The sequence below is a fragment of the Lepus europaeus genome, chromosome 4 (genome assembly GCF_033115175.1).
Source record: "Lepus europaeus isolate LE1 chromosome 4, mLepTim1.pri, whole genome shotgun sequence".
NCBI classification, from domain to species: Eukaryota; Metazoa; Chordata; class Mammalia; order Lagomorpha; family Leporidae; genus Lepus; species Lepus europaeus.
In genome coordinates, this window is record NC_084830.1 from 136,782,005 (window position 1) to 136,796,613 (window position 14,609).

The 14,609-nt window shown below is 39.3% G+C and overlaps 1 protein-coding gene and 1 pseudogene across 5 annotated transcripts in view; one reads left to right on the forward strand and one right to left on the reverse strand.

Moving 5' to 3' along the window:
* The window catches only part of NR3C1 (nuclear receptor subfamily 3 group C member 1), a 105,433-nt gene that overhangs the window by 43,760 nt on the left and 47,064 nt on the right, over positions 1 to 14,609 (forward strand). The gene's annotated exons all lie outside the window — the stretch shown is intronic.
* On the reverse strand, positions 1,240 to 1,637 carry LOC133758561 (large ribosomal subunit protein eL32-like; annotated as a pseudogene).

The following is a 14,609-nucleotide window of genomic DNA, read 5'->3' on the forward strand; positions in this document are numbered from 1 at the left end:
TTTAAAAGCATTTTTTGTAAAACTCAAGTGTTTCTCTCTCAAGTCTCTCCCAATTCTGAATAATTAAAACTACCATTACCCTTCTTTGGTTTAAGAAATGAAGTCCTGTTCATTTATTGATGGCCTTTCCACCAAATGGTGTTTCATAAGAAATCTGGAAATTTCTTAAAGCAGCTGACAAACATTTTAAACCAGTGCAGGGTGGTGCTGCCTACTGGGCAATAGTTTGAGTAGTAATGCCGTCTTTTCCTGTATGGTATTGTTTGCGCAATTGATTGTTTTATTACAGTGTTTTGCAGACAACTCTGAAGAACTCTCAGGAATTATGATGGTTGCTAAGGGAGGTGGACGCAAGGACAGGGAAGCCCGCCCAACTTTCCTTAAATACCTTGTTTTCAGAGGTCCCTTTGAAGAAAGGATTCTAGTGTTTAATTTTTTTTTCCAAATGCCTCTTAAATTAATTTATACATTTAGAGAAATCAATGGGAAATAGAAAAATTGTGGTACTGATAGTGTGCTTAATAAAATCAGGGGAGAGGTAGAAATACTAGGTAATCACAAAATAGTCAATCTTTGGCTTTACCTGTATTCTTCTTAAGTTATGTGTGTGTATTTTTTAATTTATTGTTAATGAAAACAAATTTCATAAGTATAACAGTAGGAATATAGTGTTTCTTCCCACTATTCCCACCCTTTTCCAGTCCCATTCTCCATTAAGATTCATTTTCAATTAACTTTGTATACAGAAGACCAACTCTATACTAAGCAAAGATTTCAACAATTTGTATGCACATGTGGGTATTTCTTTAACTAGATTCTCACGTGTTCTTTATTCATTCATCTATTAGGGCACATTTACGTTATTTCCATGTCTTGTGTATTGTGAATTACGATGCAGTGAACACAAGAGTGCAGATATCTTTGTTATAAAAGATGTATTCATTTATTTGAAAGTCAGAATTACAGAGAGAGAGGGAGAGACAGAGAGAACTTCCATCTGCTCATGGTTCACTCCCCACATGGCCAAAATGGCCAAGGCTGGGCCAGGATTAAGCCAGGAGTTAGGAACCCCATGCAGATCTCCCACATGGCCAAGTTACAATGGTTGTTCCAGTATACATTTCTACCACAGTGTACTCAGGTTCCTTGTACTACATACCTTTGCCTCTAGTTATCTTTTTTTTTTTTTTTTAATTTTCAAGGTTTTATTTAGACACAAATAAAAGGCACCTGAACTGTCTATTTGTTTTCGACACTGTGCAGCCTTGCATTAGGGTTGGTGACTGATGGCCAGCTGGGCAGCTCTTTCCACAATGGCTTTGGGGTTCTTACAGGAAAGACTGTGAGCACTCCATGTGCAGCAGGATTTGTTGCGCATCAGCAGCACTTCCAGCTCCTTGACATGGTGGACCAGAAACTTCTGGGAGCCACTGGGCAGCATGTGTTTTGTTTTCTTGTTGCTCCCATAACTAATGTTGAGCATCAAGATCTGGCCATTGAATCTTCTCCTCACCCTATTGTCAATACCTCTGGGTTTCCGCCAGTTATGCTTAATAATGACATGTCTGGTGCTGGATGAACTTCCTGGTCCTCTTTTTGATGATTTTGACCTTCATCAGGGGTCTGAGGGTGGCCATGGTGCCAAGAGGAAGGCAGCCAACTCCATAGGTGGCGCCAAGGAGAAGTAGCTGGGGATTATCTCTTACCTACTTGGTAGTAGCCATCCTCGCATGTGTAAGGTGATACTCCACAATGATTTGTTTGTGTTTCCCCAAGCATCACTGTTTCCTGGCCATTTTTTTTTTTTTTATCTTCTTTGGAGATATGTCTATGTGGGTCCTTTTCTACTTTTAAAATATATTTTTTTCAGTTGATTTACAACAGTTCTTTTTAAATTTTGGTTATTAACCCCATATCAGATGCATGGTTTGTGATTTTTTTTTTTCCCAGCCCACATATTGACTTGTCACTTTTTGCCTGTATCCTTTGGTGTATAGAAATTACTTAACTTGGTATGGTCTCTCTTATTTTTTTCTTACTTAGCCTGAGTTTATTGGTGTGATATCCAAAATAATCGCTACAAAGCCAGTGTTGAAGCTTTTCTCCCGTGTTTTTTTTCTGAGAGTTTTATGGTTTCAGGTCTAACCTGTAGGTCTTTATTTATTTTGACTCTTGTGTATGATGAAAGGTCATGATCAAGTTTCATTCTTAGGCATGTGGGAATTCTTTCCCCAGCACTTGATATTAAAGAGACTATTGTTTCTCCATTGTGTCCCTGTAGTGCTCTAGTCAATAATTAGCTACCATATAGTTTGTGGATTTATTTTGGGGCTTTCTATTCCACTGGTCTATGTCTTTATGCCAGTAACATTTTCCCTTGACTGTAGGTCTGTAATATAATTTTAAATCATTAAGTATAGGGCCTCCAAGTTGTTTTTCCTCCTTGTTATTGCTTGAGCTTTTGTGAGGTTTGTTTTTCCTGTGTTTGTTTCGTGGTTCCCTGTCAGTTTTAGGGTTTTTTTTTTTTTTTTTTTTCCTTCTGTAAAGCATCACTGGAGTTTGAGATTGCATTACATCTGTATATTGCTTTGGATAATATAGACATTTTAATATACTTGCTGTCTATGAACATGGGATATCTTTCCACTTGTATCATCTTTAGTTTCTTTAATCAGTGTTACACATTGCATTGTGGATATCTATGACATCCTTTATAAAATGCACTCCTTGTTTTTAATGCTGTGATAAATCATTTTCTGATTTATTTTTCAGTACGTCATTACTTACATTTTAAAATGATACTTTAAAATCTTAATTTTTATTTGTGAAAGGTAGGAGTGACAGATAGGCATAGAAGGAGAAGCTTGCATCCACTGGTTCCCTCCCCAAATGTGTGTAGCCTCTGGGGATGAGCCAGGCACATCAGCAGAGAGCTGAATGGGAAGTGGAACAGTCAGGACTCAAGAGAAGCTCTGATATGGGTTTAACTTGCTGTACCACAGTGCTGGCCCCTGGTACTGATTTTTGTATGCTGATTTTGTAACCTGCAACTTTACAGAATTCTTTCTTTTTGGTGTGACCTAGCACCCTGCCCTGACTTGGTTTTAGTGGGAGAGCTTTGACTTGTTTCCCACTCTGATTATGATGTTAGCTGTAGGTGTTTCAAATGGCTTCTATTATATTGAGGAGTTTTCCTTCTATACTGAAACTATTAAAATACTGTTTATCCAAGAATGCTGAAGTTTGTTAGATGCTTTCTCTACATCCATAGAGATGGCTGTGTGGTATTTATCTTTCATTCTGTTAAAAGGAGGTAACACATTGGTTGGCTTCTGTATGTTAAACCAGCCTTGCATGCCAAAGGTAAATCCTCCTTTTGATATGTTGTTGAGTTACATTTTCAAATATTTTATTTGGTATTTTTGCATCAGTCTTCTTTGGAGCTACTTGTCTGTGGTTCTCTTTTCTTTTTATTTGTCTGACTTATGTATTCAGGTGATGTTAGACTCATAGAATGTGTCTGGAAGTATGCCCTTTAGCTCTACTGTTCTGAAGAGCTAAGCCATATTGATGATAATTGTTCTTTGAAAGTTTGGTGGAATTCAGTCATGAGTCCTCTGGTTCTAAGTTTCTCTTTATTGGAAGGTTTTTAATTATTCGTGTGTGTGTGTGTTTGTGTGTGTGTAAAGCATAGTCTAAGTTAGAAACTTCCTGATGCAGCAGCCAGGAGGGCTCCAAGAGGGGAAAACCCATGATCTGTTTATTTGTTACTAGTCTGTTCATTCTTTCTGTTTTCGACCCTTTTCAATCTTGGTAGTTTTTTTTTGTTTTTTTTTTTTTTTTTTTTTTTAAAGAATGTATCCATTGCCTGCAGGTGTCCAGTATCTTGGTATATAATTGTGGTGTAGCGGGTAAAGCTGCTGCCTGCAGTGCTGGCATCCCATATGGGCACTGGTTCTAGTCCCAGCTGCTCCACTTCCTGTCCAACTCTCTGCTATGGCTTGGGAAAGCAGTAGAAGAAGGCTCAAGTGCTTGGGCCCCTGCTCCCCTCATGGGAGACCTGGAAGAAGTTCCAGGCTCCTGGCTTCAGATTGATCTGGGGAGTAAACCAGCAGATGGGAGACTTCTCTCTCTCTCTCCCTCTCTGCCTCTCCTTCTCTCTGTGTGTAACTCTTTCAAATAACAATTTTTTTAAAAAGATTTATTTCAAACTGGTCCCTTATTAGCTATTTGTTTCTAAGAGTATCTGTTGCAATGGTTACACATTCATTTCTGATTTCATTTTCTTAAGTCTTAACTTTTAGTCTAGCTTGGGCTTCGTGACATTAATTTTTTCAGAGAACCAATTCCTTAGTTTTTATTGACTTTTTTCCTCTCTCATGGTTTTCCTGTTTGATTAATTTCTGTCCTGATTTGAATTACTTCCTTCCTTCTGGTAACTTGTATTTAGTATGATGTTTTTCTAGTTCCTTGAGGTGTAATGTTAGGCTCTTTATATTTATTTTATATCTTCTTTATAATATAGGCATTTGTTGCTCTAAACTTCTTAGAACAACTTTTGCTGCATCCCATTGATTCCATTGTCTTTTGTCCCAAAGTCTTTCTGAATTTGTCTTCTAATTGCTCCTTTCTCCCAACTTTCCCCCGCTGGTTGCTTAGGAGCATATTGTTTCATTGCCATTTGTCAGTTTTCCAAGATTATTTCTGTTGCTGACTTCTCATTTCATACTTTTGTGTGTGTCTTTGTTTTGTTTTTTCAGTTAACATACAATCTTATCCTACAGAATGTTCTATTCTGATTATGTCTCCAAAGACTTCAACAATGGAAGCTATTCCTAAAGAAATATAATTGGCCAGTGCTGTGGCTCAACAGGCTAATCCTCTGCCTAGCGGCGCCAGCACACCAGGTTCTAGTCCTGGTCGGGGTGTCGGATTCTGTCCCAGTTGCCCCTCTTCCAGGCCAGTTCTCTGCTGTGGCCAGGGAGTGCAGTGTAGGATGGCCCAAGTGCTTGGGCCCTGCACCCCATGGGAGACCAGGAGAAGTACCTGGCTCCTGCCTTCAGATCAGCGTGGTGGGCCGGATGCAGCAGCCATTGGAGGGTGAACCAACGGCAAAAGGGACACCTTTCTCTGTCTCTCTCTCTCTCTCTCTCACTGTCTACTCTGTCCAAAAAAAAAAAAAAAAAAAAAAAAAAAGAAATAATAACATTCTCATTTAAATACCTGTTTGAATTTTACAAATCTGTTAGACCTGCCTCAGATTCTTTGTGAGACAGACATCTTTCATGCATTAAAAATGAGCTTAATACTGCATAAAGTTGCAAAGAAATAACTGAAATATATGAGAATTTTAAAAGTGAATTGTATGCATAAAGCCACTGGATACAGTCATGGATCACTTAACGATGGGATACACTTAAACAAACTAGATCATATAGCTAACCACACACCTAAGCTGTTTGTTACAAACTGCTATATATGTGATCTGTCACTGACCTAGTCATTGCTGTGTGGCACATGACTGTGTAATAAAGTTTACAAATACTGGCAGAGATCAGAACTCACACATTTAGCGTATTTAAAACTTTTGGTCAACTAGTGTGTGGTGAAAAGCATTTTAGATAATTATTCTTGAATGATGTATGTGGGAAATGTGGCTTTTCCTTTACAATGTAGTTCCATTTCTGCATGCCAAACTAGCTTTTCAATTTTTACTCAACAGTGTAGGCTGAAACATACTCAAAGTTGGTAAGCATTCATACATGTCTCTTCTATAAAATATACAGGTCTTGAATCCTCATTTTTGAAATTAAGAAAGGGGTTTGTATCATCTTCAGCAGCAATGAAAACTTGGATTTTAAGGGTTGTGCACTGTAGTACGTTTCTCCACAAGCAGTCCTGACTGCATACCTCGTCGCTCTTTATCATGTAGGCAGCCATTAATACAGGCAAATGTTTCAGCATTCATGTGTAGCACAGGTGACCAGTTGAGTGCTTTGGGAAATACAAGAGAAAGCTTTTGTTGCGGTTGGTTGAGGCAGACTCCCAGGCAGTAATGAACAAAATGAGCAAAAATCTAGAGCTTGTAGTAGGCACTGAGTTACATAATTGTTACATGAAGGAATGGCTGGACTTGGCATTTTGAGGAACGCGGAGGAAACAATTCTGACTGGGAGACAGTTCCTGCAGGAAGCTGGTGAGAAGTGTGTTAGAGTCCAGATTTCACTAGGCCTTGTTAAAGTTGGATGTTACATAAATAACAGAAGGAAAATCTGATAGAGGTTTGGAAAAGAGGCTTGGAGACTTCAAGGCAGTGGTTTTTTAAACTGTTTAAATGTTGAAAGAATATTTAAAGCTAGACTTAACTATTGTGTGTTGTCATTTGGGTGGTATTGTTTGTATTAAAACAACTTCATTGATCTTGCTGCTGGCTTTCTAAGTAGATTGGTACTATGCATTTGAATGTATAATCAAGTTTTGTATAATGTATAATCAGTTTTTTTACCTGTTTTATATATTAGAGGTTCTTTGTTTATGTTTTTAACTTTAAACTCTTAGGAATAGATTACAGTGTTGCTTAAAACTTAGAGTTGAAGGCTCTTCTGTTTGAAATTCTTTGCTAATATTTACACAGCAGAATTCTTTCCATTGGTATTTAATTTTACCAGATAGTTGATGGTTATAATAGCTAAGGTATCCAAAGGATGCTACCATATTCATGGCTGGTTATTAAAATGACATTAAAGTTGTCCCTTACCAGAATTAAGTCTTTAACTCCTATGGAATACTGGCTTTTAATATAGAAGATGCCTCCAAACTTTACTTTTTTCTTTATAGTGTCCGCCGGTGAGATGTACACTGCTGAGCTAACCTGGGTCTCACTGAATATTACTAAGAAATAACATCTTAAGTGGAGAATTCTCCTTATAGTTAAGTGCTGTTTTAAATAATGTCTATTTTGAAATGGCAGAGAAACATTTGAGAAGGTGAATAAAGATGAGTGTCTACAAGTTTAATTTATTGGCATAGTGAATGGGAAGAGCCGCTGGCTAAAGAGGGTACGAAAAACCTGCCCAAATCCTAACATGCTTCATCGGAAATAAATTTCCCGCTCGATAGCACACCGTAACCTACAGAGAATCTTTCCTGGGCTGTTTATTCGTTTGGCTTGATTGGACATTTGTTGAATAAGGCTTCTGCTAAAGTTTTCTGCTATTTATCTCAGGGTTTTCAGTTAAATATTAACTAAAAATAGTTGCTTTTAGTTCTGGAAGTCTAACAACTGTACCAAGGAAAGTGAGCAGTGAAGACTAGTAATGAATCATGAACCTCTGGTAGCCAAACCACCTTAGAAGAACAGTGAAATGATAATAGCATTATGAAGGTCTGTATTTTTTCAGTGAAGCACAGAATTTTGTTGTTGTGAGAAATGCTATTTTGAAGGCACTGCTGTGTAGAACTAAAAAAGAAAAAAGCATGGGCGGTGAAGGACAGGAGAAAAAATGCAGCACCACATTCCCTGATGTTCCTGAGAGAGACTTGAATTGCTTTCTGCCATTCAGCTTCAAGCCGAAGATTTAGAATTCTTTCTAAATTGTCTATAGAATTCTTTTTCATTAGCTAATTTCAACTTCTGCATGCTTTGATGTTCATGTTATACAGAATGAAATATATAACTATTGTGTTAAAGTAGCAAAGGAGATCTTTAAAAAATTATGTACTGGAGAGAGAGAGAGCAAGAGCAAGCTCTCCCATCGACTAGTTCACTCGCCAAATCCCTGCCATGGCCCATGCTGAGGCTGAAGCCAGGAACTAGGAACTGGGTCCAGGTTTCCCTTGTGGGTGGCAAGGACCCAATTACTTGAGCCATTACCTACCACCTGCAGGGTCTGCATTTAGCAGGAAGCTGGAGGCAGGAGCCCAGGAATGGAGCTTGTGGCTGAAATATGGGATGCAGGCATGCTAATGGTATCTTAACCCCTGGGCCAAATGCCCACTGTGTTATTGTTTTTTTCACTGGTTAAGCTTGAAAGGAAAAAACAAAAGCTGGAAATTTTTATCTGTGGAATGCAACTAGGGACTTGCATTGAGGCATAGCAGTTTAAGCCACTGCCTGTGACACCAGCATCCCATATGGGCACCAGTTAGTGAGCCAGCCTGGGAAAACCAGCAGAAGAGCAAGTGTCTGGACCCCTGGCTTTGGCCTGGCAAAACCCCAACTGCTGCAGCCATCTGGGAAATGAACCAGCAGGTGGAAGATCTACGTCTGCCTTTCCCTCTTCATCTCCAACTGTGACTTTCAAATAAATAAATGAATCATTTTTTAAAAAATTTATTTATTTGAAAGTTAGAGTTACACAGAGAGAGGAGAGGCAGAGAGAGAGAGAGAGAGGGAGGGAGGGAGGGAGGGAGGTCGGTCTTACATCTGCTGGTTCACTCCCCAGTTGGCCGCAACTGCTGGAGCTGTGCCAATCCAAAGCCAGGAGCCAGGAGCTTCCTCCAGTTGTCCCACGCGGGTGCAGGGGCCCAAGGACTTGGGCCATGTTCTACTGCTTTCCCAGGCCATAGCAGGGAGCTGGATTGGAAGTGGAGCAGCCGGGACTAGAACCGGCGACGATATGGGATGCCGGCACTTCAGGCCAGGGTGTTAACCCGCTGTGCCACGGTGTCGGCCCCTAAATAAATCTTTTTTTTTTTTTTTTAACTATTCCTATAATTAGTAACCTGAATTTGCGATTTCTTTGCACTTAACGGTATTTGAAATTGCTTACTACTGTGTTGGTAAAGCAGCTGGCTTTCTTCTAGCAAATAGACTAACCGTACACTGTAAATACAAAACTTTTCACCTGCTTATTGAATAGTTGAACAGTTTTAGTGAGGAAGTCGCACTGCTGCCTCAGCATTATTTTGAAATCCTGTTTATAAACTATACAATTTCCAAGGCCACAAATCTGGGCACCTTTCCAGATATTAACTATTGGAACAAAGACAGAACTTGATTTATTTACTGACTGAAGTCTAATTTAGATATTACATCCCAGGGTGGTCACAGAAACAATGTGTGTACTCGGACCTACTTTATGCATATATTTCTTCTTGTTTGCATGCTGAGAAAGAAAATTAACTTCAGTATTATGATCATTAGCACTAAGCTTTTACAGAAAAAAAATGAATGTTTAGCAAATAATATACGATAATATAATACTTTGATTCAATGAAAATTTTCCTATGGAAATTATGAAAGACACAGAAAAATAGAACAAGTAGCAGAAGAAACATTATTATTCGACCAAAAGATTGTGGGAACTGAAATTCGAGAAATGATTGGGTAAAATGAACAAAAAATGGGGTTGCTGGGGAACAATCTAAACTAGCTCGGAATGTTCGAAAAGTCTTAAAATCCACAACCTATACTGTTAATAAAATGATTTGCTCTGCCATTTGGGCAGAGATTGCTGACATACTAGAAAATGACTGTAATGAAATGATTTATTTAGGGTACTGTAACAGTGAAAGATGAGAGTTTCTAGACCTACTAAAAAATCTGCTCAAGAAGCACATAAGGAAGCCGCCATACGGCAATGCTTTTTTGCCTGCTGTATACTGTCTAGTTCTGGGTGATGCTCTGGGGTTGTAAGCTCCTCCTCCTATACAGAGTGCTGTTTAGGGGATCGGCCATTTCTGTCCTTGGTCTTCTTTCTGCTATGGATGAGTATCTTTGAAAGTTATTTTGGTTCCTTAAGGTCCTTTGGGCTGGATGTTGTTCAGAATCATTGCCTTTTAATGCAGACAGATTTTTATTGGAGAGGTGCAAAGAGAGCACACTGTATCTGCTGGTTCACTCTCCAAATGCCTGCCACAGCTCGGCCTAGGCCCAGGTGAAGCCAGGATTGGGGAAGTCTGTCTGGGTGTTCCTCATGTGTAGTAGGGACCGTGTACTTGAGCTGTCACCTGCTGCCTGCCAGGGTCTGTATTAGCAAGAAGGCAGAATCAGGAGTGGATCCAGGACTCAGATCCCCCAGTAGGGGATGCAGGAGTCCAGGCAGGGGCTTAATTGCCAGGTCAAATGCCAACTCCTTTTCATGCAGATATTGTAACATTAATTGAATACTTGTTGTAAGATGCATTCTGAAGATTTCAGTGGCATCACGTGGCCTGGGGAAGACATTCTAGAGAATAGTTATCATGGACAAGCATGGTCCAAGAGAAGAACAGGCAGAGTGGACAGTGAGAGAGCTGGCCTGGAAGAGGGGCAACCGGGACAGAATCCGGCGCCCCGACTGGGACTAGAACCCGGTGTGCCGGCGCCGCAAGGCGGAGGATTAGCCTGTTGAGCCGCGGCGCCTGCTAAGAACAGTTCTTAAACCTCCTTCTCCCTGATATGAACCAGTCAGTGCAGGTAGGAGAAGTGCTTGCCAAGGGCTAAACACCAGTCCCAGGAAATGGTAACTAAAATCATTGTGTTTTTCTTGTCTCTAGATAATAAGGATTCTTGGTGGGTTTTCCCCCTTCTCTGCTTATTAAGTGGATATTCCATTTCTTTTTAATCTCAATCTTTATGCTAGATACTGCTCAAGTAAAGCAGTTTTAATCTATTTCAGTCTAACTGATGCAAGTTCAAATAAATTATATTTAAAAAGTACTTAAAGTGATGAGGATACTACCATTGTTTTACTTGAGGATGGTCTGTTGAGGCATGATTATTTGATTTAGAAATGCTGAGGTTATGAAAAGTAGATTAGAATATTTGGGGGCCATATTAAAAATAATATCTAAAAATTTAATAAAGCTTATAAACCCCTTTTGCCCTGTTGATCTGTTTTGAAAAGACACTCTGACTGTGCCTGTAGGCATTCCTTCTCTGTGGTGTGATTGGTAGACAGGGAGTAAACAACTTACTGTAAATGGGCACCATGCCAGCTGGCTTCAGGCAGCACCAAGCTTGTGACTTGCAGTCAGGGCTGGGAAAATGCCTTTTAACTTGTTCATTTCTACTTCTGTATGCATGGAAAAAATGCCTAACTGTACTAATGTATTAAATAGTTTTATCAAATCTGTTAGGGCTTAGAAATCTTTCACGAGTGTCCTGGAATTTGTTGGTACTGTTTCATTGGATCTAAGTACCTCTAATATAATCATAAAAAGTTTGAAAAAGATAGTTTCAATAATTAAAAGGATTTTCTGAAATTGGCTTGCTCCTCAACTTGTTAGATTTAATTGGGGTAATATTTTGGAATATCTCTAATCTGTTGTCAACATACTTAATTTGCTCTCCACCACTGTTTTGGGGGGGGGAACTTGTTACCTGATACAGAAAACTGAGGGTGTTTTTGCCAATTAACCCGACGACTTAGCAAAGAGGAAATGGTGTTAACTGTCTTACCAAAGATGACCTACACTGACAGCATTCATTTGGAGCTGGCTGGTGAACCATTCCATCGCTGAAGCCGGCTAAGCGTCTTCCCTGTGTGAACAGTGAAGGCTGCAGAATTCTGTACAATTTGTAACTGAAAGTAGTTAAGACCTAGCAACTCGACAAATGCTTGTGTTTAATTTTTTATTAACACTAGAGTGGCTGTGTAGAATCACATTACTAACTCACAGTTTTCTAAAAGAATAATTGTGGATTTCTATTTAAAGAAATAGCAACTAAGAGCAAACATAACTTGTTAATTGTATGAAGATAGGGGTTTTATCTACATTAAAATTTACTTTCAAAATTCTAAGAAAAACAAATATTTTAAAGTCATGTATACTTAAGTATAACTAAGAATACAGTAATAATGTAGCTTGTGTCATAACTCTTGGATCTTTAACACCTTAAAATCTCTACTGTATTTGACAGTTATTTAGTGTAAGGATTCACTGTATGTAAAATCAGACTATTAAAACAAATTAGGCCAGCGCCGCGGCTCACTAGGCTAATCCTCTGCCTGCGGCGCCGGCACCCCGGGTTCTAGTCCCAGTCGGGGCGCCGGATTCTGTCCTGGTTGCTCCTCTTCCAGTCCAGCTCTCTGCTATGGCCTGGGAGTGCAGTGGAGGATGGCCCAGGTCCTTGGGCCCTTCACTCCAACGGGAGACCAGGAGCAAGCACCTGGCTCCTGGTTTCAGATCGGCGCAGGCCGCAGCGTGCCGGCTGCAGCAGCCATTGAGGGGTGAACCAACTGAAAAAGGAAGACCTTTCTCTCTGTCTGTCTCTGTCTCACTGTCTAACTCTGCCTGTTCCAAAAAAAAAAAAAAAATTAGTTTTCTTTGAAAAAGGCATTTACCAAGCTGGCTTCTTTTTCCATTTATAAGAGTACTTACTGAATTTAAAGTTCACTTTTTTTTTAAATTTCATTTTTGTATGAACTTTTTGAAGTACCCTCATAGGTTGCCAGCTGGAAATGGAAGGCCATTTGACTTGTAAAAGTGTAAAAGTAAGAGTGTGTAGTGCATTTTAGTGAACTTTCCACTTCTCTGTGCATCAATATTCTTAAGCTTCTTTGGGCCATAAACCCCTCCGAGAATCTGATAAAAGTAATTGACCTTCTTCTCAAAGAAATCCATGAAACAGGCATACCTAAAATAGCTCAGTGTTAGAATTTAAGGAACTTCTTAGACCTGGCTACTGCTCATTCATGAAGCTCAAACTGCCAAGTCCTATGGTTTTGTCTATACTGCAGACAGAAGAGGATCTAAAAGGCTTGAGCATGAACATCTCTACTGTTTGCAGTCTTTTAGGAATTCTAACAATGTGAAACTTTTTTCTTGAAAACCAGAAGAACAAGTCAAAACTGGATTAGCATTTGCCATTTCATACAGCGATGCTTCCATTAAAATCATAGCAGTGGACTAAACAGTATGACAGCTGATGACATAAGCAATATTAGGAAATTGGTCATTATCTCTAAAAAGTATCCATGACAGTTTAACTAGTGTAAGTACTAAGTCAAGACACTGATCTTTACTTGAATACACTGTACAAGTAGCACGTGGCAAAGCACCTGGTAGAAATTCTTTTAATTGTCTTTCCCAGGTATATAATGTGTAAATTTCAGGTTGGGTCACCTCTAAATGCCACAAAGAATGTGATCCTATAGCTGTTCGGCAAATTAGAATCATCTGGGAAATTCTTGGGCTATGCACCAGACTTAACTAAAGCAGAATCCAGGGATTGGTTACCTGTGTTTTGGTAAACCTCTTCATATTCTGATAATACTGCTTCTGAGAACCACTGGTAATGTACTAGCAGTCGCTGTTATGAGGGTAGTCTGTCCTATTTAAATAATAATACTTTGTGACTGAAAAACCCAGGATGTGGGGGAAAACTCCACAAAAACATATTAAAGATGACATTAAAACTGCTGCAATATATATGCACATATTTTGCTGTAATTGAGAACATGATAAATTGTTAATTAGGTATTCCTCTATAAACCAAGAAGATAGAGCTGAGATAGTTTGTGCTATTAGTTGAAATTTTAAGTTCACAATGGCAAAATTTCATTGTACCAGTCTGAGTTTTCGTAAAATGTTTGGAGTATAGGATTTACAAACTGCAGAGTAGTCTCGTGATGATCGATCCTAGGATCACTGTAACCCATTTCACCTTGTGGTATGTGATGTACTAAGACAAGCAGAGTAAATTACAGAAAATTAACCTTTTGAAAAAAAAAATATCTATTTGAGGGGCAGAGCTAGAGAGAGAGGGAGAGACAGAGAGAGAGGTCTTCCACCCACTGGTTCACTTCCCAAATGGCCACTGCGGCCAGAGCTGAGCCGATCCCAAGCCAGGAGCTTCTTCATGTCTCCCATGTTGGTGCAGGGGCCTAAACAGTTGGTCCATTCTCTGCTGCTTTCCCAGGCCGTAAGCAGAGAGCTGGATTGCAAGAGAAGCAGCCAGGACATAAACCAGCGCCCATATGGGATGCCAGTGCCACAGGCCAGAGGCTTAACTTATTTACACCACAGTGTCGGCCCCCAGAAAATTACCTTTGCAAAGCATGTTTTCTCATCACTGCACTGCATTATGGTGTATGTATGTACAACTGTGTGGGGTTGTATGAAATTATAGAAAGCTACAAAAAAAAAAAAAAAAAAGAAATGGGAATTACTGAGAAACTAAGCTATTGATAATTACCTGACAAAACCCTCTTGATCTGTGAGGTCATAAGTTTGTTACAGGCACCTCTGACCTGTTTGGATTAAAACTGATCTGAAAGTCTAAAATGGCTTTTTACCCATATAATTAGTTCTGAATAAGCTTGTGGTACAACTGGAAAGCTGTGACAGTTGTGAGTTTAATTCGGTTTGAGTGTGTGCCAACTATCATCTTCCAAAGAGGAACCATCAGACTGCTTCTACAAGGTTGTTAGGGGAGGAAACTACAGAAAGAAAGGTGCTAGGTCTTTGTAAAATTTCTCTTGCCATTTTACGTAGCTGAGAAAATGGAATGAATCAGCTGATAATAGTGTGGCAGTGTTTTCTGTAACAGATTAATATTTATAAAATGCATTATAAAATATTAAAATGCCATTTTATCCTCCTTTGTAAGCCATGCTTTTTGTGCCACAATAAAGGAGAATCTATATTTTTTAAACAATTCGGCTCTGTCAGATGTTGTTTAT